At 41.9% G+C, this 20,967-nt stretch overlaps 1 non-coding gene across 1 annotated transcript; it reads left to right on the top strand.

Moving 5' to 3' along the window:
- The first annotated feature begins 1,534 nt into the window (after positions 1 to 1,534).
- TRNAG-CCC (transfer RNA glycine (anticodon CCC)) lies at positions 1,535 to 1,607 on the top strand. The gene has a single exon. It is a non-coding gene; the product is annotated as a tRNA-Gly (tRNA).
- The last annotated feature ends 19,360 nt before the right edge of the window (positions 1,608 to 20,967 follow it).

Here is a 20,967-nt window from a genome sequence, read left to right as displayed (position 1 = left end):
TTTCTAATTTAGCTTCAAGAAGAAGAATCTGTTTTCCCCCACTTACTGAAATCCTCAAGATCTGCCTGGCCATGGACCCTGGATGGCTCGACAGGAATCATCTAGTCCAGTCTCTTTGCTCCAGATGAGTCAGCATGGCTCTGGGTAATGTGCTTTTTGCCAAGTTTGCCCAACTTTACCGGCAGTGATGGAGCCAAGTTTCACGGCTGTTCGTACAACCGTGGGCTGACACCCAGTTACATGTTGTACAACTTTATATCCTTGTAACAACACTGCAGCTTATCCCAAACTAGACCTACCCATTACCACAAAGATGGTTTTGTACAGCTTCTCAGACTGGTACAAGGAACAGGAATAGTAACATCCTTCAAAAGAGACCAGGCACCCCAGTGCTGCCTACTGGGCAGCCAGGACCCTGCCCACTCCATCTGCCAGAGGCAGCTGCCCCAAGACAGAGCAAATGCTGGCATAATCACCTCAAACCTATTAAATGAGCACAAAGCCAGCTCCTCCAAAAAATGTCGTCCTTCTCGATTTCTTTCCTTATAAAATGGGTTCGTCCTTTATGAATCATTGGCTTGAGTTATTCATTTATTCATTTGCTTGGAAGTGGAGATGACTGCACAGGGTATTTTAAGGGTATTGAAGTATATGATACTTCCCAGGCGTCACAGTGGTAAAGAATCTGCTTGCCAATGCAGGAGATGCAGGAGACGCAGGTTCAATCCCTGGGTCAGGAAGGTCCCTTCAAGTAGCAGATGGCAAACCATTCCAGTATTCTTGTCTGGAAAATTCCATGGACAGAGGAGCCTGGCAGGTTATAGTCCATGGGGTCGGAAAGAGTAGGATACAACTAAGCACAAACCAACAAAAGTATATACAGGAGGACTTACCTGGTGGTCCAGTGGCTAAGACTCCACACTCCCAGTGCAAGAGGCCTGTGTTCAGTTCCTGTTTGGGGAACTAGATATTACATGCTGCAACTAAGACCTGGCCCAGCCAAATAAATAAATAAATACTAAAAAAAAAATAAAGTATACATAGGGAAAAATAGACTATTTTCATTTGCCAACTGGGGAAAATAAAGTATGTATGCTTGATTGATGCTGCTTATAATGACAGAATAAAATCAGGATACCCAGGTTCAGTCCCTGGGTTGGGAAGATCCCTTGGGAAATGGAATGGCAACCCACTCCATTATTCTTGCCTGGTGAATTCCATAGACAGAGGCTACAGTCCATGGGATTGCAAAGAGTGGGACACAACTGAGTGACTGAGCTTTACACCATCAGAGTTAGTTAGTTAATTGATTAGCCTGTTTGTAGAACATGTAGGGGGCCTCAGCATAATATCATAACTTACCCATTCATGTACTTGTTTATTGATTCATTAATTTCATTCTTCGCTTACTTATCTCTGGAAAATCTCCTGGCTTGAATTATTCATTCCTTCATTTGTTCGTTTGTTTGCTTGCTTACAAGAGGTAATGTACACACGAGGCATATGATTTAAAAGATATTGTAGGGTGGGGACGTCCCTCGTGGTCCAGTGGCTAAGATGCTGCATTCCCAATGCAGGGGACCTGGGTTCGATCCCTAGTCAGGGAACTAGATCCCACGTGCATAGCTAAGAGTTTGCATGCCACAACTAAAGTGTTCGCATATCACAACTACGACCCAGCACGGCCAGATTAAATAAATAAATATGTTCCTTAAAGATATTGAAGAGTGTGCAGGGGAAAGCAAACCAGACCTTCTTCCCTGTTGCACCCGCACCCTCCGCCTAGGGAAGAAAACTACTTATTACCAGGTAGACTTTTGTGTCCCTTTTCAGGATGGACCCTGTGTTCATGATTTTGTATGCTTGTATAAGAGAGAAAGAGACAGACAAATGGACAGACAGATGGGCAGACAGAGAGAAATGCAGTATACTATGTATACATGTCCCAGTGTTCTCACCCGGAATGGCTCTGCCCCACAGTGACCTTTGGCAGTGTATGGAGACTCTGTTCATTGTCACAACAGGAGGTGAGCAGCCATTGGCATCTAAGGGATGAGGAAATCAGGATACTGTTTAACACCCTAGGATGCACAGATCAGTTCCCAGCAAAGAATGGTCTGACCCCAAACGGCAGGAGTCTTGAAGTTAAGAATATACGGCTTTTTTTATTATTATTATTTTACTTCTGAAGCTATCTGGACTATTGTTTCTCAAACAAGTTAGCCACAGTTTTGGAAACAAAGGTTGGAGGAATTAGCTGCCTCAGCAAAGCCCCAGTTCCTTCACCTGGCCTCGTTTACAAAGATGAGTGTAGAGTGGGAGAGGAGAAAGTTTAAAACTCACTGCATAAAAGGAGCTTAATTGTGTTTTTGGATCACCAGCACGGCTGTCAGTATGTGTAGTCTGAATGCACAGATGAGTAATTCACTGTGGGTGGGAAATGTATGAAATTAAATAAAATGTCCCATAAACTGTTCTTTCTTCAAATCCGAAACCCCCATATGCTCTGGAGCATTGATTAGAAACTGACTGAGCGCCGCAGAAGAGGTTACAGTTGCTAGAATCCTTTGGACCCCAAGGAAACAGTGTGAGTTTCAAAGGAAATTTTCTATTTTGGAAACAAAGGTTGGAGAAATTAGCTGCTTCAGTGAAGCCCCTGTTCCTTCACCTGTCCTCATTTATAAAGACGAGTTATTAAAATAAATAGAAAGCTTGCCTGGCTTTTTAAATGGTGAGGCTCGCCACCCTCCATAAAAGACGTTAGAACACACATCACCAACAGGGTAGAAGGTGTTTCAACTTCATCAAAAGCCTTGAAAAGGAGGACATCCTTTGTATCCATGCTTTCGGAAGTTTTACAGGACTGGTATTTATTTTAAATCAGAACTGCTCACAAAGCGAACCCCCTTTACACAATGCATAGGACGGAGCCATCCTAGAGATGACCTCTGCCGTTCGAGCCTGGACAGAGATATTATTTTTATAGAAAAAAAAAAAAAGAGGATCTCTTTAATCAGCTTTAAAAAAACATTGTGAACAGTCACTTCTCTTATTTAAAAGTTTAACTTTACTTTCATCAATTTATAATCAGAGTTCCTCTGGTATGTTTGATTCCTGACAAACAAGGATAAAAGTCTTGTGCCCCCATTGCTAATGAGATGATAAAACAGCAGGGATCAAGTTTTTAATTACTACAGGCAATGCACTGGAGAGGTAGCGATGATATTTTCTATTGCATGTCTAAGTTGTAACTTCAGGCTTATGACAGTCCTGCTGTGCTCCGCTGCCTTTGATGATCAGTCATTTTTGTCTCCTGAGAACACACAAAAATTTCTGAGCTGGGATCCTGGGGGGCTGGCAATTATTGGCCTAACCTGGTGCAGGTTCCCCTCTTCAACTAGGATGCTCAGTAAGGATCCAGGATCTTAATGCCTGCCTTTATCCCAAAAGGGAAATTGGACATTCGAAATGGCTGTGAACTTTCCTACTCAAATGATACCCATTCTCATTCCACCAGCATGGGCTTGCCATTAATAATGAAATGTTTAATTGAGTGGGGAGATTTCTAGTGCATATGTTTTCCCTTTCTTTTCAAAGTCGTGCTTGAAATTTTTTTTAAACCCATATTTTTATATGCTTTTGTATTTGGCAGTAAGCTCTTTCAACACATTCCTCACAGTATTCTCTTTGTTGCTGCAGACAGTTGATCACTGGTATTTTTAGAGGTGCCATTTGGGATCAGATGTGTGTCGCATCAAGGTCACATGCTCTTACCCTGATGGAAATGGAATCTGGAAGTGGATTCCATTAATTCTTCATTTCACAACACACACACACATCCCTCTGGACAGGCAGGGCGCTCTACCAAAAAAGCTTTTTCTTTATTTTTAGCCATAAAAACTAGAGCACAGAATTGATTGGATTTGTGGATGATCACTAACCCAATCTGAATCCAACTGACAAGTTTATCAATCAACTACCCAGTTCCTCAAACCACCAATCCTTGATCACTCAGAGTGTCTCTAAATTGCAAAGTAAGATTGTGTCAGTATCAAAAGCATTGACTGAATCTACCAAGTGGTTTAAACTTCTAAGACTTTGAACCATAAAGGTAAAAAATGAATCTTCAGCTCCTATATTGGGAAAACCCATAAAGGAAGAGAGATTTAGAAATAGTAAAAGTAAATGGACTTTCCTTTGGTCCAACACCTCTTCGAATCAAAATGAACTGTATCCATTAGAAATTCCACTTTTATTAATATGACTTATTATGGCCTATATATGTGAAATAAAAAGTCCAGATACTTGCAGTTATTTTTCTTTTTGGAAAAAGGAAGTTAAAGGTGTTTTGATTGCATAATTTTGTGGAATACAGAATTCACATTGCTTGTATTAGTCAGGACGGACCAAGTGTTGAAATGAACAGTGCAGAAGCTCAGGGGCTAAATGCAATCGATATTTCTTTCTTCTTTCTGGAGTTTGTAACTTTAAAAATTTTTATTGAAGCATATTTGTTTTATTGGGTTAGCCAAAAAGTTTGTTTGGATTTTTCCGTATCTAATGGAAAACATGAACGAACTTTTTGGCCAACCCAGTACAGTCGTGTGTTGGTTTACACTGTGCAGCAAAGTGGGTCAGTCATACATATACATATATGCATTCTTTTTAAGAGTCTTTTCCCGTATGTCATTACAGAATATTGAGTAGAGTTCCCTGTGCTATACAGGAGGTCCTTACTGTTTATCTATTTTATATGTGTGTATATGCCAATCTTAATCTCTCAATTTAACCCTCCCCCTATTCTCCCCTGGTAACCGTAAGATCGGAGAAGGCAATGGCACCCCACTCCAGTACTCTTGCCTGGAAAATCCCATGGATGGAGGAGCCTGGTAGGCTCCAGTCCATGGGGTCGCTAAGAGTTGGACACGACTGAGCGACTTCACTTTCACTTTTCACTTTCATGCATTGGAGAAGGAAATGGCAACCCACTCCAGTGTTCTTGCCTGGAGAATCCCAGAGACGGGGGAGCGTGGTGGGCTGCCGTCTATGGGGTCGCACAGAGTCAGACAGGACTGAAGCAACTTAGCAGCAGCAGCAGCAATCATAAGGTTGTTTTCTATGACTGTGAGCTTGTTTCTGTTTTGTAAATAAGTTCATTTGTACCTTTTTTTTTTTTTTAGATTCCATATATAAGTGATATCATATGATATTTGTCTTCCTCTTCTGACTGACTTCAGGCTTCCCCAGTGGCTCAGTGGTAAAGAATCTGCCTGCAATGCAGGAGACTTGGTTTCGATCCCTGGGTCAGGAAGATTCCCTAGAGGAGGAAATGGTACCCTCCTTCAGTATTCTTGCCTGGGAAATCCCATGGACAGAGGAGCCTGGTGGGCAACAGTCTATGGGATCACAAGAGTTGGATATGATTTAGCAACTAAAACCAAACCACCATCTGACTTACTTCAGTTAGTATAACAATCTCTAGGTTCTGCCGTAGGGCTGCAAATGGCATTGTTTTGTTCTTTTTTATGGCAGAGTAACATTCCACTGTATATATGTACCAAGATGATGTTTGTTTCTTGTTTGTGGAAGTCCATGTGGATGTAACTGCAGTCTTATGACAGTCTGGGCAGTGGTCAGTGCTCCTGGGCAGCTCTCCCCAGGACCAGTTCCTCCAATCCAGTAACAGTAGGATTCTGGAATCTTCACATTGGCTGGCAACAGAGAATGGACTAGTTTGAAGACATGCCGAGGGCTTCAGAAGCCATTCCCAGAAACACTTCTGGTTTTACTTTGCCCACCTTCCATGGATCAAAAGAGATAGCAAGGCATCACTCAGATGCAAACAGACCCAGCAAGAAAATGATTGTTTTGGCTGGCAAACTTAAGATACTTTTCTGCATTAATTATAATACTATTTTACCCATATAGGTTGCATTATAGTTGTCGAGAGATTGATCTTATCTCATTTCATCCTCATAGTCTTGGAAATTAGCCAGAGTCTACTATTATTTACAGATAAGAAAACTGAGGTTCAAAAATATTAATTTTTTGTTAGAAGTCAGACACCTTACTCTAAGAACTAAAACCAAATGTTGGTTTTCTTATTCCTCTTTGATATTTGGTCTATCATTCTCTCAGCTTGACTTAGGAAGTCTATTGTCCTTCAGAAATAGTTATTATAAGGAAATCGAAGATTCAGGTAAACGATACCAAAAGACATTTAATCCTCTGCATAACACAACTTGACGTAAAATTGACCATAAAATTCTAGTAATCTAAAGCAAAGGAGAAAAGGAAAGATATACCCATTTGAATGCAGAGTTCCAAAGAATAGCAAGGAGAGATAAGAAAGCCTTCCTCAGCGATCAATGCAAAGAAACAGAGGAAAACAATAGAATGGGAAAGACTAGAGATCTCTACAAGAAAATGAGACATACCAAGGGAACGTTTCATGCAAAGATGGGCTCAATAAAGGACAGAAATGGTAGGGACCTAACAGAAGCAGAAGATATTAAGAAGAGGTGGCAACAATACACAGAAGAACTATACAAAAAAGATCTTCACTACCCAGATAACCACGATGGTGTGATCACTCACCTAGAGCCAGACATCCTGGAATGTGAATTCAAGTGGGCCTTAGGAAGCATCACTACGAACAAAACTAGTGGAGGTGATGGGATTCCAGTTGAGCTATTTCAAATTCTAAAAGATGATGCTGTCAAAGTGCTGCACTCAATATGCCAGCAAATTTGGAAAACTCAGCAGTGGCCACAGAACTGGAAAGGTCAGTTTTAATTCCAATCCCAAAGAAAGGCAATGCCAAAGAATGCTCAAACTACTGCACAATTGCACTCATCTCACATGCTAGTAAAGTAATGCTCAAAATTCTCCAAGCCAGGCTTCAGCAATATGTGAACTGTGAACTTCCAGATGTTCAAGCTGGTTTTAGAAAAGGCAGAGGAACCAGAGATCAAATTGCCAACCTCCGCTGGATCATGGAAAAAGCAAGAGTTCCAGAAACCAATCTATTTCTGCTTTATTGACTATGCCAAAGCCTTTGACTGTGTGGATCACAATAAACTGTGGAAAATTCTGAAAGAGATGGGAATACCAGACCACTTGACCCACCTCTTGAGAAACCTATACGCAGGTCAGGAAGCACCAGTTAGAACTGGACATGGAACAACAGACTGGTTCCAAATTGGGAAAGGAGTACATCAAGGCTGTATATTGTCACCCTGCTTATCTAATTTATATGCAGAGTACATCATGAGAAACGCCGGGCTGGAGGAAGCACAAACTGGAATCAAGATTGCCAGGAGAAATATCAGTAACCTCAGATATGCAGATGACACCACCCTTATGGCAGAAAGTGAAGAAGAACTAAAGAGCCTCTTGATGAAAGTGAAAGAGGAGAGTGAAAAATTTGGCTTAAAGCTCAACATTCAGAAAACGAAGATCATGGCATCTGGTCCCATTGCTTCATGGGAAATAGATGGAGAAACAATGGAAACAGTGGGTGACATTATTTTTGGGGCTCCAAAATCACTGCAGATGGTGATCGCAGCCATGAAATTAAAAGATGCTTACTCCTTGGAAGGAAAGTTATGACCAACCTAGATAGCATATTAAAAAGCAGAGACATTACTTTGCTAACAAAGGTCCATTTAGTCAAGACGATGGTTTTTCCAGTAGTCATGTATGGATGTGAGAGTTGGACTGTAAAAAAAGCTGAGTGCCAAAGAATTGATGCTTTTGAACTGTGGTGTTGGAGAAGACTCTTGAGAGTCCCTTGGACTGCAAGGAGATCCAACCAATCCATCCTAAAGGAGACCAGTCCTGGGATTTCTTTGGAAGGACTGATGCTGAAGCTGAAGCTCCAATAGTTGGGCCACCTGATGTAAAGAGCCAACTCATTGGAAAAGACCCTGATGCTGGGAAAGATTGAGGGCAAGAGGAGAAGGGGATGACAGAGGATGAGATGGTTGAATGGCATCACCGACTCAATGGACATGAGTTTGGGTAAACTCCGGGAGTTGGTGATGGAGAAGGAGGCCTGGCGTGCTGTGATTCATGGGGTTATAAAGAGTCAGACACAACTGAGCGACTGAGCTGAACTGAATTGAAGCTACTGATCTGAACTGAAGCTACAGAAATCATCCTCGGTTTTAATGTGCCACTTATTCACATAATTTGAAGACTACAAACTTTAGTAAAAAGTATAAACAGAGAAAATCAGTAACCCCAGCTGCTGAAGTGATGTATCTTGAAATTCATTTACAAATCTTATACTATTGAGGACCATATTAGCTTTAATTACTACATGGCTTACAGTTACATAATCTTAGTGACTGTGGTGTAGTTAAAACCTCATATTCCTTTCATGACGTCAGGTGGACCAGAGAACAAAAGATAGGAATGAAGAACAATGATCTAACATAATCATTCAAATACATTCATACAGCTGACCAAGGTGATAAAGATACTAGTGGAGACTCTTGGAGAAATTTTTAGTTTGGAAACATGTAGATCAGAGCCCTATAACTAGTCAAACTGAGAGTATTTTTAGCAAAACAGTTTATCAAACAATTTAGCTTTGGGACAGGTAGGAAGGTGAAAACAGATCATCATTGGGACAGTTCAAAACCAGGGTTGAAACTATGAATGCAAAGTTGTAGGCATGATGCCAGTAATCATACATCTTGATGGATTTTCACAGAATGCCAGCCACCATCCAGAGTCCTGTGTATATCATCTTGAATATATACAATAAAAATCCAAGGCAATGGTATTATTCCTCTCCTCTTTCTTTTAATCAAAGGGAGAAAAATTGGCAAGTAGAGCCTTTTTTAACAGTCAGATCCAAGGGACTTCCCTGGTTATCCAGCTGTTAAGACTCCCCATTGCTAACACAGGGGGCCCAGATTAGATCCTTGGTCAGGGAACAAGATTCCACATGTGCAACTAAGACCTGGTGCAGCCAAATAAATAAATATTAAAAGAAAGTGAGAGCTGGCTGGTTCCAAAGGCTGTGTCGGACTTACTGATATTTACATTATGACTCTCTATAGGAGAGACAACCCCACCATGTCTCTGTAGCAGAGTGGCCGTATAGTCCTGTGGTTAGGAGCGTGGACAGTGATGTCACACCTCTGGGATCCAGTCTTCCCCAAACTCCTGACCAGGCTACTTAACCCCCTCAGTGTGTCAGTTTGCCTGTTTACAGAGTAGGGGTGGTAATGTCTCGTGCAGATTAAATGAGGAAATTCACATGGCAAGCACAGAGGAATCAAGCTGGCTATTACTATTACACCTTCCAGCTTGCCAAAGTTCATTAAGAGATCGCCAGTCACTTCAGGGGCATTTTTAAAGCACCAACACCAACTTGCACGTTGGTCTTTGGAAATCCACAGAAATGATGACCATTTACATCACTTACAGACTCACATTTCAGGAGCAGGAAGTGAACTCCTTCATCCTCTAAATAAAGATGAACTTTGTTTACAGCATCAAATATGAGCAGTCCACTACATAGAGATGTGGGTCATGGCCAAAGTCAACCCATGATGTCAGAAAGGAAAGCTCTTCCCCAGTAGGAAGTTCACACTGGTTTATTTGGACAGGTTCTCCCAAGCCCCTTCCCATGTTCCACACCGTGCACCTGGCTTCCCAGGTCCCTCAGTGGAAAAGAATCCACCTGCCAATCCAGGAGACACAAGAGATGCAGGTTCAATCCCTGGATCGGGAAGATCCCCAAAGTAGGAAATGGCATCCCACTCAAGTATTCTTGCCTGGAAAATTCCACAGACAGTGGAGTCTGGCAGGCTACTGTCTATGGGATTGCAAATAGTCGGACATGACTGAGCACGTACACACATCTCCCAAGCCCCTTCCCGTGTCCCACACCCTGTCATCAGGAGCCTTGATGTCAAGAGGACCCTACATCTCCTGACCTCACACCAGAAGAGATGGCAGAAGGAGCTGGGAATATGCTCACTTCTTCTGTGAGAATCAAAGGTCCCTGGGTGCATGCATCCCCTCAAATAAAAGCCAAATTAGAGATAGTCATACTGAGCGAAGTAAGTCAGAGAAGGAGAAATGTCATATGACATCCCTTATATGCAGAACCTAAAAAGAAATGATACAAATGAATTTACTTACAAAACAGACTCAGAGAATGCACTTAATGGTACCAGGGGGCTAAACTGGGGAAGGAACAGTTAGGCAACATGGGATGGACATGCACACACTGCTATATCTAAAATGGATAACCAACAAGGACCTACTGTGTAGCCCAGGGAACTCTGTTCAATGTTCTGTGGCAGCCTGGATGGGAGGGGAGTAGCAGGGGAGTTTAGGGGAGAAAGGATATATGTATATGTATGGCTGAGTTGCTCTGCTGTACACCTGAAATTATCACAGCCTCTATTAAGTGACTATACTCAATATAAAAACAAGCAAACAAATCAAGAGATTAATATATATATATAGCTCATATATATGTGGATTCAAATAGATGCTCATATTGTATATAGTTAGTGCCGAGACCCCTATGCCTGGTCCCTTCCATCCTTTTGTGTATTGACTCTACATAGGGCTCAATTTGGACAGGAATGAATTCAGAGCAATGGTTCTGAAATTGCTGAATCTGAGGCAGGTGAGAGAATCACAGCCTTGGTGTTATTTCTTAAGTCTTTTTCTCCACCCTGACCTTATAAAAGTTGCTGTCTGGACCGCATGTTAAGCCTCCTCCTTCATGTCACATTTCCATCCTCTCCACCGTAACATGCCACTTGGGCATGAAACTGTCTCCAAGGCAGGATGCCATCAGTATAATAATGTTAAAAATGTACTGATTTTCATGAAATGTATGCTATGAAATTGAATGTTATTGATGAGCCCCTTAGTACATAAAAATTCCTATACCTGGCTACCTTATAAATTCCTCTACCATCTCTAAGCATGACAGGAAAACATCTTCTTTATTTGATTTATTTTGGTGGTACAAAGGTGATTAAATGGGTGCTCCCCAAAGTCAAATTTGTCTTAACACTGTACTTTCAAGAGGAGACTGTTCAAAGGTTTTTGCGGTATCTTCTACGATGTGATGGCTAAGGTTACCAGTCACTTGGACAGGGCTAAGGAATTCCCAGGATGCTGGTCAAACATTGTATCTGAGTGGATCTAGGAAGCATTTTTTAGAAAGATATTAGCATTTGAATGGTAGACTAAGTAAAGTGTTCCCTCACCTGCTTAAGCAAGCATCATCCAATCCTTTGGCAGCTTGAACAGAACCCACCAAAAAGGTGAAAGAAAGATGATTCCTTGCTCTCACTTCTTGAGCTGGGATGTCCATCTTCTCCTGACCTTGAACTTCAGAGCTCCTGGGTCCTGGGCCTTTGGACTCTAGGACTTAAATCAACATCCCTCTGCCCACACCCAAGCCTAGTTCTCAGGCCTCCCGAGTCAGACTAGAAGAAACACCATAGGCTCCTCTGATTCCCAGGTCTTTGGACTCAGGCTGAATAATACCACCAGCTTTCCTGGGTGTACAGCTTACAGACAGCTAATTGTGGGACTTCTCAGCCTCCATAACCACATAAGCTGTTTCCTATCTTATATACACCTCCTGCTAATTCTGTTTCTCTGGAAAAACCTAATACATATGATTTGCAAAATATCCAGCCCAATGTCCTATATATACTTGGTCAAAGTTGCATTGTGACTCACGAGTGCCAGGCACCTTTGCCTTCATGGGCTCTTCTTTTCATTATAAGAATTATAACATTTATATTTATGGTTGCATTGGTTTAAAGACTAATGTAATCCAGGCCAGATTATATTCACTTCTTCTTTTGATTTTAAAAGAACTTAAAATACTTCTGTGGGATCCTAAAAGAATCCTTGTTCCTACGCCTAATGTGGTTTTCCCAGGTGGCACAGTGGTGAAGAATCTGCCTGCCGATGCAGGAGACACAAGAGATGTGAGTTCCATCCCTGGTTTGGGAGGATCCTCTGGAGAAGGGAATGGCTTCCCAACGCAATATTCTTGCCTGGAGAATTCCATGGACAGAGGAGACCGGTGGGCTACAGTTCAAGCGTTGGACACGACTGAGTGACCAGCATTTTATTTTGATGGAAAACACAGAAAACCCTTCACACAGTGACAAAAAAACACACAAATGGTTTCCATAACTTGGAAAACCCTTTGTGTCATTCAAGATACAACTCTTTGCCTGCAAAAAGGCAGCAGAAGATCTAGTAATCACTATAAGTTGGTGGGCTTGCAATGTCTTCCTGTTTTTTTAAAAATAATTTTTTATTAATTTTTTTGGCCTCATTGCAGGGCATGTGGTATCTCATTACCCAACTGGGGATCAAACCAGCATCTCCTGCAGTGGAAGCTCTTGACCGCCGCACTCCCAGGGAAGTCTCTGTAATTTCTGAATATGTTTAAATGTTTGTCTCTTCAGCTATTTAGAAGCACTATTGTTCATCTACTTGCCTTTTGGTTTCTCTTACGAAATCACAGAGGAACCCTCCCATTTCCTTGCAGCATTACTCAGAGCAGCTATGCAAGAAATGAGCAGAAGAAAACCTATGCTTTGGTAAGAATTGACACAAAACTATAGGGGTTCTGGTGAAGGAAGGAACTGGAGCAAACACCTAATGATTCACATTTTAACAGCCTGAGAGCCTTCAAAAGCAAACTGGTGCGGCAACAGCCCAAAGCAAAGAGGGAAAGATCCATCTCACGATAGGAGGAGGAAACGGGTTAAGTTGTTGACAAAATCTTGGCTTTGCTTACAGATCGGACTGTGGTTTGGATGGCCTCAACACCTTCTGAACGGCAGGTTACTCAACATTTTAAAAATAGTTTGATTAATTATTTAGTTTTGGTTCTGCTGCGTCTTCGCTGCTGCTCAGGCTTTTCTCTAGTTGCAGTGAGAGGGTGTGAGGGCTTCTCACTGCGGTGCCTTTTCTTACTGAGAAGCGCGGGTTCTCGGGGACGGGGCTTCAGCAGTTGTGGCAAGAGGGCTCAGGAGCTGTGGCTCCCGGGTTCTAAAGCACTAGCTTAGCAGTTGTGGCACTTGGGCTTAGTTGCTCCGCAGCATGTGGGATCTTCCTGGACCAGGGATCGAACCCATGTCTTCTGCATTGGCAGGCAGATTCTTTACCACTGAGCCCCAGGGAAGCAGTATTCAACATTTTAAAAAATTAAATTATCTAGTTAGCAGAAGATCTAGTGTACAGGCTCGGGTCATCTACCCCAGGCCCAGGAAGATGAAAGCACTTTTCCCAGCCATTTGCAGTGGCGTTAGCACATTGGTCCTCTCTCCATACCCGCCTGATATTCATACACAGTGATGCTCTGGAGACAAACGTGAGGCCATGTGATGTCCCCCTGCTATGTTAAAAATGCTTTTCTATTTTTTCAAGCTTGCTTCCGTGAAAGAGGGCACATCTGTTTTAAGTCCTCTTTTATGAAAATTACTAAGCTTCCTCAGTGCGCTTATCTTTTAATTTCGAAATTCTTTGTAGCAATAACTTGAGATAATAACCAACCATATTTCTGGTCCCTTTACAAAATAAAGGGTTGAGGGGGGCAGGAAAAAAAGAAAGCACGAATGAGCCATTTTAGAGCTTTGAACTCCCTCTTCTAATCCTTCCCCTTTAGGCCTGGGTGGAAAGGGCCCCCTCATTTGCGTTTAGAATGGCTGAGTCCCGCCTTGATGGCTTGGCTCAGTCCCCCAGCCAGACCCAGGATTATTCATCAACTCCCCGGCAGGGGGGAGCGCGGCTCACTCCAGCGCTTAGCCGCCAAAGTTCAGCTTGCCTTGATAAGCCTCTTTATTCCTCCCTCCCTCCACCCTAAACCTTTTTTTTTTTTTTTTTTTTTAACAAAGTTTCTCACCCTCTCTCTCCCTCCAGAGGGGTTCCTTGAATGGACAGGACACTAGATTGCTTTCTAATACCCCAACCTCCCAGCCCCAGCAGTTTTGTTTTGAATAGCACATAAGAGGCAGGGCTTTTTTGACCATATGTCTTTCTGCTTTTAAACTGGTTTAAGGCTCAGACTTAATCGGGAATTGAGCAGAGAGCTGGATCCAAAACCTTAAGATTCCTCCTCAGGGCTTCTGGTACCAAGTCTTTTCCTTCCTTCCTCTAAGTGGTGATTCAAGGAAATCAAAGTGGGACATACAACCGGACTTGAGTCTGGAGGTTAAAGAAGAGATGGGGCATCCTATAGACTTCTGTTCTGTGGCTTCAGTTTCATACCCTCTACAAGAGGCACAGTGAAATTCGTGATTTTCTTCCCCATCAAGTCCAACTAGTGACACTATAAGACAGTCTTTGTAATCACCCAATGCAAGGGATTCCTGAATAGCCTAATGTTTTCCTGTGAGCTCTGTTGAGAGGCTGAAGTTAAAACAAGAGAAAACATGAGTTAATTGGGTCTTGCTTTTCTCCCCACTTAGGAAGCTCAAACACCTCCATCCTGGAAGCCCTGGATCCCATTGCAATATTCACGTCCACAACACTGACTTGGAAATCTCCTGACCCCTTAACCACTTAAAAGGCAGGAGATATTTGACCCATTTACAGAGATTCTATGGCTTTTGGTGTTTTCCTCCTGCCTTAAAGTGTCCTTCCATCCCTGTCTTAGTGGAAGGTGCCAAACAGAAATGAAATCTTAAATTATTAGTTCTGCTAGGCAAGCAGCTCTGATTACCAGTATCTGAAAGGGACTAGTGGTGACTTGTGACTCCCTTTCACTTACTTTAGTTCACCATAGGATGTTGGATGTTGAATTTATACACTGTTTACAAAATGAACTGAATCAGAAAACCTTGCTTACCATCAACAGACTAGGCTAGGCACTCAGGAGAAATGCAAATGAATAGAGAGATTTTTTTTTTTTTTTAAGACTCCAAATCCTTACCTACTGTAAAGCACAGGGAACTATATTTAATATCTTATAATCTGATAATGGAAACAAATCTTAAAATTCTTTATATATTTATGTGTACACACACACACACACACACACACACACACACATATATATATATATATTCAGAGAAGGCAATGGCACCCCACTCCAGTACTCTTGCCTGGAAAATCCCATGGACGGAGGAGCCTGTCAGGCTGCAGACCATGGTGTCATGAAGAGTCGGGCACAACTGAGCGACTTCACTTTCACTTTTCACTTTCATGCATTGGAGAAAGAAATGGCAACCCACTCCAGTGTTCTTGCCTGGAGAATCCCAGGGAGGGGGTAGCCTGGTAGGCTGCCGTCTATGGGGTCGCACAGAGTCGGACATGATTGAATCGACTTAGCAGCAGCCGCAGCATATATATATATATATATATATATATATATATATATATATATAAAACGGAATCACTTTGCTGTACACCTGAGACATTGTAAACAAGCATGTGCGTGTGCCAAGCTGCTTTGATTGTGTCTGACTTTGTGTGATCCTATGGACCGTAGCCTGTCAGGTTCCTTTGTCCATGGGATCCTCCAGGCAAGAATAGTGGAGTGGGTTGCCATGCTCTCCTCTAGGGGATCTTCCCAACTCAGGGATCGAACCCGAGTCTCCTATGTCTCCTGCATTGGCAGGCAGGTTCTTTACTACTAGTGTCACCTGGGAAGCTCATTGTCTGCAACTGGAAGAGCCCCCAACTGGCCTCCAGAGAATGTGTTCAGTGGCAGATCAGAAGTCTAGCTTGAGCTAGACCACCACAGCTATCATGTTCGAAGAGATCTGTTCGAAATGGATGAAAGATGTAACCCAGGTTTCTCCACTTTTGCATTAACATTCAGGACCACATAACGCTCTGCCTTGGGTGATGTCTTTGCATGGTAGGATGTTCTCAGCATCCCTGACTTCTACCCACTAGATACTAGTAGAACATTTCTTGTGTTCTGGATATAACTAGAAATCTCTCAAGACATTGCCAAATGCTCCCTGGTGGAGCAATAGACCCCAGTTGAGAACCACTGGCATAAACAAAAATGCCAGGAAAGTCAAAGATACACTCATTATCTGACTGACAGTCAATAAACATTTGCAGTCAATTATTCTGGAAATCAGTGAACTTTGGGAAGAAGTTCCCCTCCCTGAAGCCAGATGAAACACATGCTTAAGGCACCAGCAAAAGCAAAACATTTTGAAAAGAATAAAAAATAGACATTGAAAAATGAAAAAAGGCATCCAAGTAGACAACATGGGCAGAATCTGAATTCTGTTAGTTACTAAAGAATTCTGTTAGTCTCCTTGTTTTATGCTTTACCATTTCCTTATTCAAAAGAATGAGCTACATGTAACAACGTGGGTACATTCAACAATGCTGAGGCCAGACAAAAAAGTAGATCCTGTTTGAATCCATGTATGGAAATTAGAGAACAGGTATGAGTAATCTAGGGTTTTTGAAGTCAGATTTGTGATCTCCTTGTAGGAGGTGGTTTACTGACTAATGCAGGGCTCAAGGGAGGCTTCTGGGTGCTGGAAATACTTGCTATCTGGAACTGGGTGGTGGTTCTATGAAAGCATACAGATATAAGATTCATAGAGTTGAATCCTTGAGATAGGTGCATGTGATATATGTTATCTGTATTTAGAAGACCTCCTTTTTACTGAGCTTACAACTCCTCAAACAATCCCCCAGCCTGACCAAGGGAAAGCTTGGTTTATTTGTGGCTGGATGAGAGAAGTTATGCCACATTAATGTTAGCTAGGTGCAGAGCTTGGTGGAAGAACCTTATGATGAAAAGGCAAGTGTCAAGAGAGGGAACAGCATCCAACTCATGAGGCAGCTGGTGGACTTCTATTGCTGGGGAAATAGAATGCACTCTTCTAGCCACTAGGATATCTCGCCCCTTTCTGCTATCTAAACAGGCTAGAAGAAGATGCCTCCTCAAATCCTCTCCCTGACAGAGAGCAGTTGACAGCTCAAGTTAGGCTCTTGGCATCAAAAAATGGAGATGGATCAATGGATAAAGAGAGCAATGGATAAACTGAGAGACAGAATTTTGCAGACCCTTAATGTTAATTGTAGCATCTAGGTGTGGGCATTGGGTGTTCTTTCTCCAAAATTTCCCATTTTCTGTTTGAAATATTTCAGAATAAAATCTTGGGCAACAAAATCATGCCCCTTTGTCTTTCTGTGTCTACCAGGCTAAAACACCCTGAGAGCTTATAAAATGGAGCAAATATCATTTTAAGTCTCTATTATTATTTTTAAATCACTGTTAAAACCATCAGCAAGGAGATTATTTAGGGATGTAATCTAAAACAAAACTGGAGAAGGAAATGGCAACCCAGTCCAATATTCTTGCCTTGGAAATTCTTTGGACGGAGGAACCTGGTAGGCTACAGTCCATGGGGTCGCAGAGTCGGACACCACTTAGCAACTAAACAACAACAATCTAAAAGAAAACATCCAAATGCATTTCTGCAAGTAAATTCTTTTCATGCCGAGATGATTTCTCAAGAAAAGACTTTTTCTATCTACTTGTGCGGGGTGATATATAAAATTCTTTGAAATTCAACTGTCTAGAAAAAAATGCCCAGCATCTCCTTCCTAAAGACGCCCAATTAAGGATGAAATGAATTACTGTTTTCTTTCCTCACACAACTTTGTTATAAATCACCAAGCTGGCATGAGAACCCCTGTGCTGTAGCCCCTGGGAGCCAGTGAGGTCATCGGTAGGAGTGAAAAGGGTCCTGGCTACCCTCAGGTGTGGGGGGACTCTACCTCTTGGGAGGGGGGTGTAACAAAGGAATACATTTCAAAGGAAACACTGTGTTTTCCACTCTTTTTCTGAAGTGTTTTCAAACATATTCCCAGCTCAAAATTCTTAGAACTAAGAAAAAGAGGCATCTATCAGACAACCCCTGAAGCAGCTGACAATTCAGAGAGAAAAAAATAGGGTCAGATTTGAGAGACGGGAATCCCAATACATTCCCACCGTAGGAGGGCTTGATTTATTTTTGCCCCACCCACTGGGTCTCAACTTTGAAATGCTCAGTACAAAAGATTTGGACGAATGCCCTACTTGCATGCATTCTCTCCTAAAATGTGACATGTCTTATTTCCATCTCATCCCAAGCCAGTGTGCAGCATCTTTATTATAAAAGGCTTGTTGCATCCCCTTAAACTCACATACCTCTGAAAGGTGATGGAGAAGGTAAATTATAAAGGGGGCTTGTTTCTTTTGCAGTGGGTGAGTGTGTGTGATATGTGTAAGGCAGTAGACTTATCTTTATTAAAAGAAATAAAATCAAACATTTTTAAAGGTAAAAAGTGAGATTTCCCCCACCTCGAATCTTTTTCTTTAAGATTTTTTTTCAGTGTGGACCATTTTAAAATTTGTTATAATATAGCTTCCATTTTATATTTTGGGGTCTCTTTTTCCGCCTCAAGGCATGTGGGATCAAACCCCAACCAGGGGTCAAACCCACACTACCTGCATTAGAAGGCAAAGTCTTAACCACTGGACCATCAGGGAAGTCCCCCTGACCTTTGATCGTTTCTCTTTTCTGTCTCTTTCCCTGGAGATAACAGTTGGGTATGAAATCCTTACTATAAGTAGGAAGAGAAACTAGCAAAATTGGATGTTATGCATGTAAATATGACTATTTTAAAAGAAATGTTCACTGAGCTAGCATAATGGAAAGCGTTTAAATTGGGTTTTGCCATGAAAATATCTCTTGTTCATGATGTATCCTCGGAGATCCTATCATCTCTACAAAGAGGTGAGATCTTTGTAGAGATGATGCCTGATAGGTTGGCAATTTAGTTAGTCTTTACCTGCTTACACTTTGTTAATTAGTTAAGTTTTTCATAGTTTGTGTACATTTAAATTTTTTCATTTATAATTATTCTTAAATCATACACAGTTGATAGGCTAGTAATACAGATTATGTATGGTATAGTATGTAGCATTAATCTATACTATATATAATAGAGCATTTATTATTAAATAATTTATTATTTTATATAGTATAGGTCAATAACATGCAGTATATGTGTGTGTGTATATGTATAATTTTCTGCTTAAATTTTGGCTATATTCTTTAAGAATTCCAAGGCAACGTTAAAGATCATTTGTGATATTACTAATATTATCAAGCCAAAAAATAACTGAAAATATACTCAGACTTGGGATTTCTGATTACCAGTGTTTATAGCCAGCAAGGTAATCTTTTTGTAGTGGGACAGTCTAAAATTTTTATTTTGAAAAAACCAAAATAATGTTCCTCCAGTGATAGAATTTTTTCATCAGCAAGATGTCAACTTGCAGGGCTGGCGTAACTCATTGGTGACTAGTGTTTCACTAACACCCACGCCCAGCATGCTGCCCATTTCCTTGGAACAATTGGGGTTAGTGTTCAGTCACTCAGTCATGTCTGACTCTGCGAACCTATAGACTGCAGCCTGCCAAGCTCCTCTGTCTATGGGATTATCCTGGCAAGAATGCTGGAGTGGGTTGCCATTTCCTTCTCCAGGGGATCTTCCTGACCCAGGGACTGAAACTATGTCTCCTGTATCACGGGTAGATTCTTTACCACTGAGAATAATTGGAGCAGAGACATGCTAGACCAGGTTCCTTGAATTTCCAGTAGGTTAGTTGTAGGAGCTCCAACTTGACTTTTGGAAATTCTCCGCCACTGACTCAAACACTCAGATTAACAGTAACACAAAAGCCAGTATCACCCATTGTTTTTTCCGTTTTCCTGGAGAAAACTGAAACAGGATAGTTTTGATTCTTGCATTGGATTTTGTCTGAGATTTAGAGGCACATGGCTGCTGACATGAATGTGTTATGTTTCATAATAAAGTCTAACCGGTTTGATGCTCCCTGAAAGTGAAAGTGAAGTCATTCAGTTGTGTCCGACTCCTTGCGACCCTGTGGACTGTAACCCACCAGGTTCCTCTGTCCATGGGATTCTCCGGGCAGGAATACTGGCGTGGGTTGCCATTTCCTTCTCCAGGGGATCTTCCCAACCCAGGGATCGAACGTGGGTCTCCTGCATTGCAGGCAGACACTTTAACCTCTGAGCCACCAGGGAAGCGCCTATATGTCTGTAATTTCTCCACTAGTCCACTCCAGCTAGCACTTCTGTGACATTCACTGTATGATCGTCTTTGACATAGATGGTACCTCAACTCTTACTCAAGCTCCTTAGGTGTGTTTGAAACTGGGGCGGCATCCGGTAATAATAGTAATATCTCTCCAGTGAAATTATGTGTGTTCATACTTCCCTGGTGGCTCAGATGGTAAAGGATTCACCTGCCAATGCAGGAGACCTGGGTTCAATCCCTGGGTCCGGAAGATCCCCTGGAGAAGGGAATGGGAACCCACTCCAGTATTCTTACCTGGAGAATTCCATGGACAGAGGAGCTTGGCGGGCAACTGTTCATGGGGTTGCAAAGGGTTGGACATGACTGAACGACTAACACTTTTGCTTAGGAACAGCCTGAGTTCTTATTGCCAAAGGTAGTGTTTCTCTTTGGATTTAGGCCGAGAAGGAACTATGGGCTTGGAATAACTCATTTAACTCTTATAACAGCCCTATGCAAGAGATGCTATTGTTATTTCCACCTAGTGGGTGAGGGGTACTTCCCAGGTGGCTCAGTAGTAAAGAATCCGCCTGCCAGTGAAGGAGACTTGAGTTGAATTCCTGGATCGAGAAGATCCCCTAGAGTAGGAAATGGCAACCCACTCCAGTATTCTCACCTGGGAAATCCCATGGACAGAGGATGCCATGCCATACCGTACCATTCAGTGAATATTGGGAATGCATGTAAGAATTAAAGATTTTAAAATTAAAAAAATAAAAACTAAAAAAAAAAAAAAAAGAAAGAAATTGAGGCAGTGAAAAGGTAAGTTGTTTGCCTGAGGATGCATGGCTGATGAGTGATAAGGCTGGGATGAGGCTACCTGGTCTT

The sequence above is a fragment of the Ovis aries genome, chromosome 17 (assembly GCF_016772045.2).
Source record: "Ovis aries strain OAR_USU_Benz2616 breed Rambouillet chromosome 17, ARS-UI_Ramb_v3.0, whole genome shotgun sequence".
Classification (NCBI taxonomy): domain Eukaryota; kingdom Metazoa; phylum Chordata; class Mammalia; order Artiodactyla; family Bovidae; genus Ovis; species Ovis aries.
The sequence above is the reverse complement of the archived record's forward strand: the minus strand, read 5'-3'. Positions and strand labels throughout refer to the sequence as shown.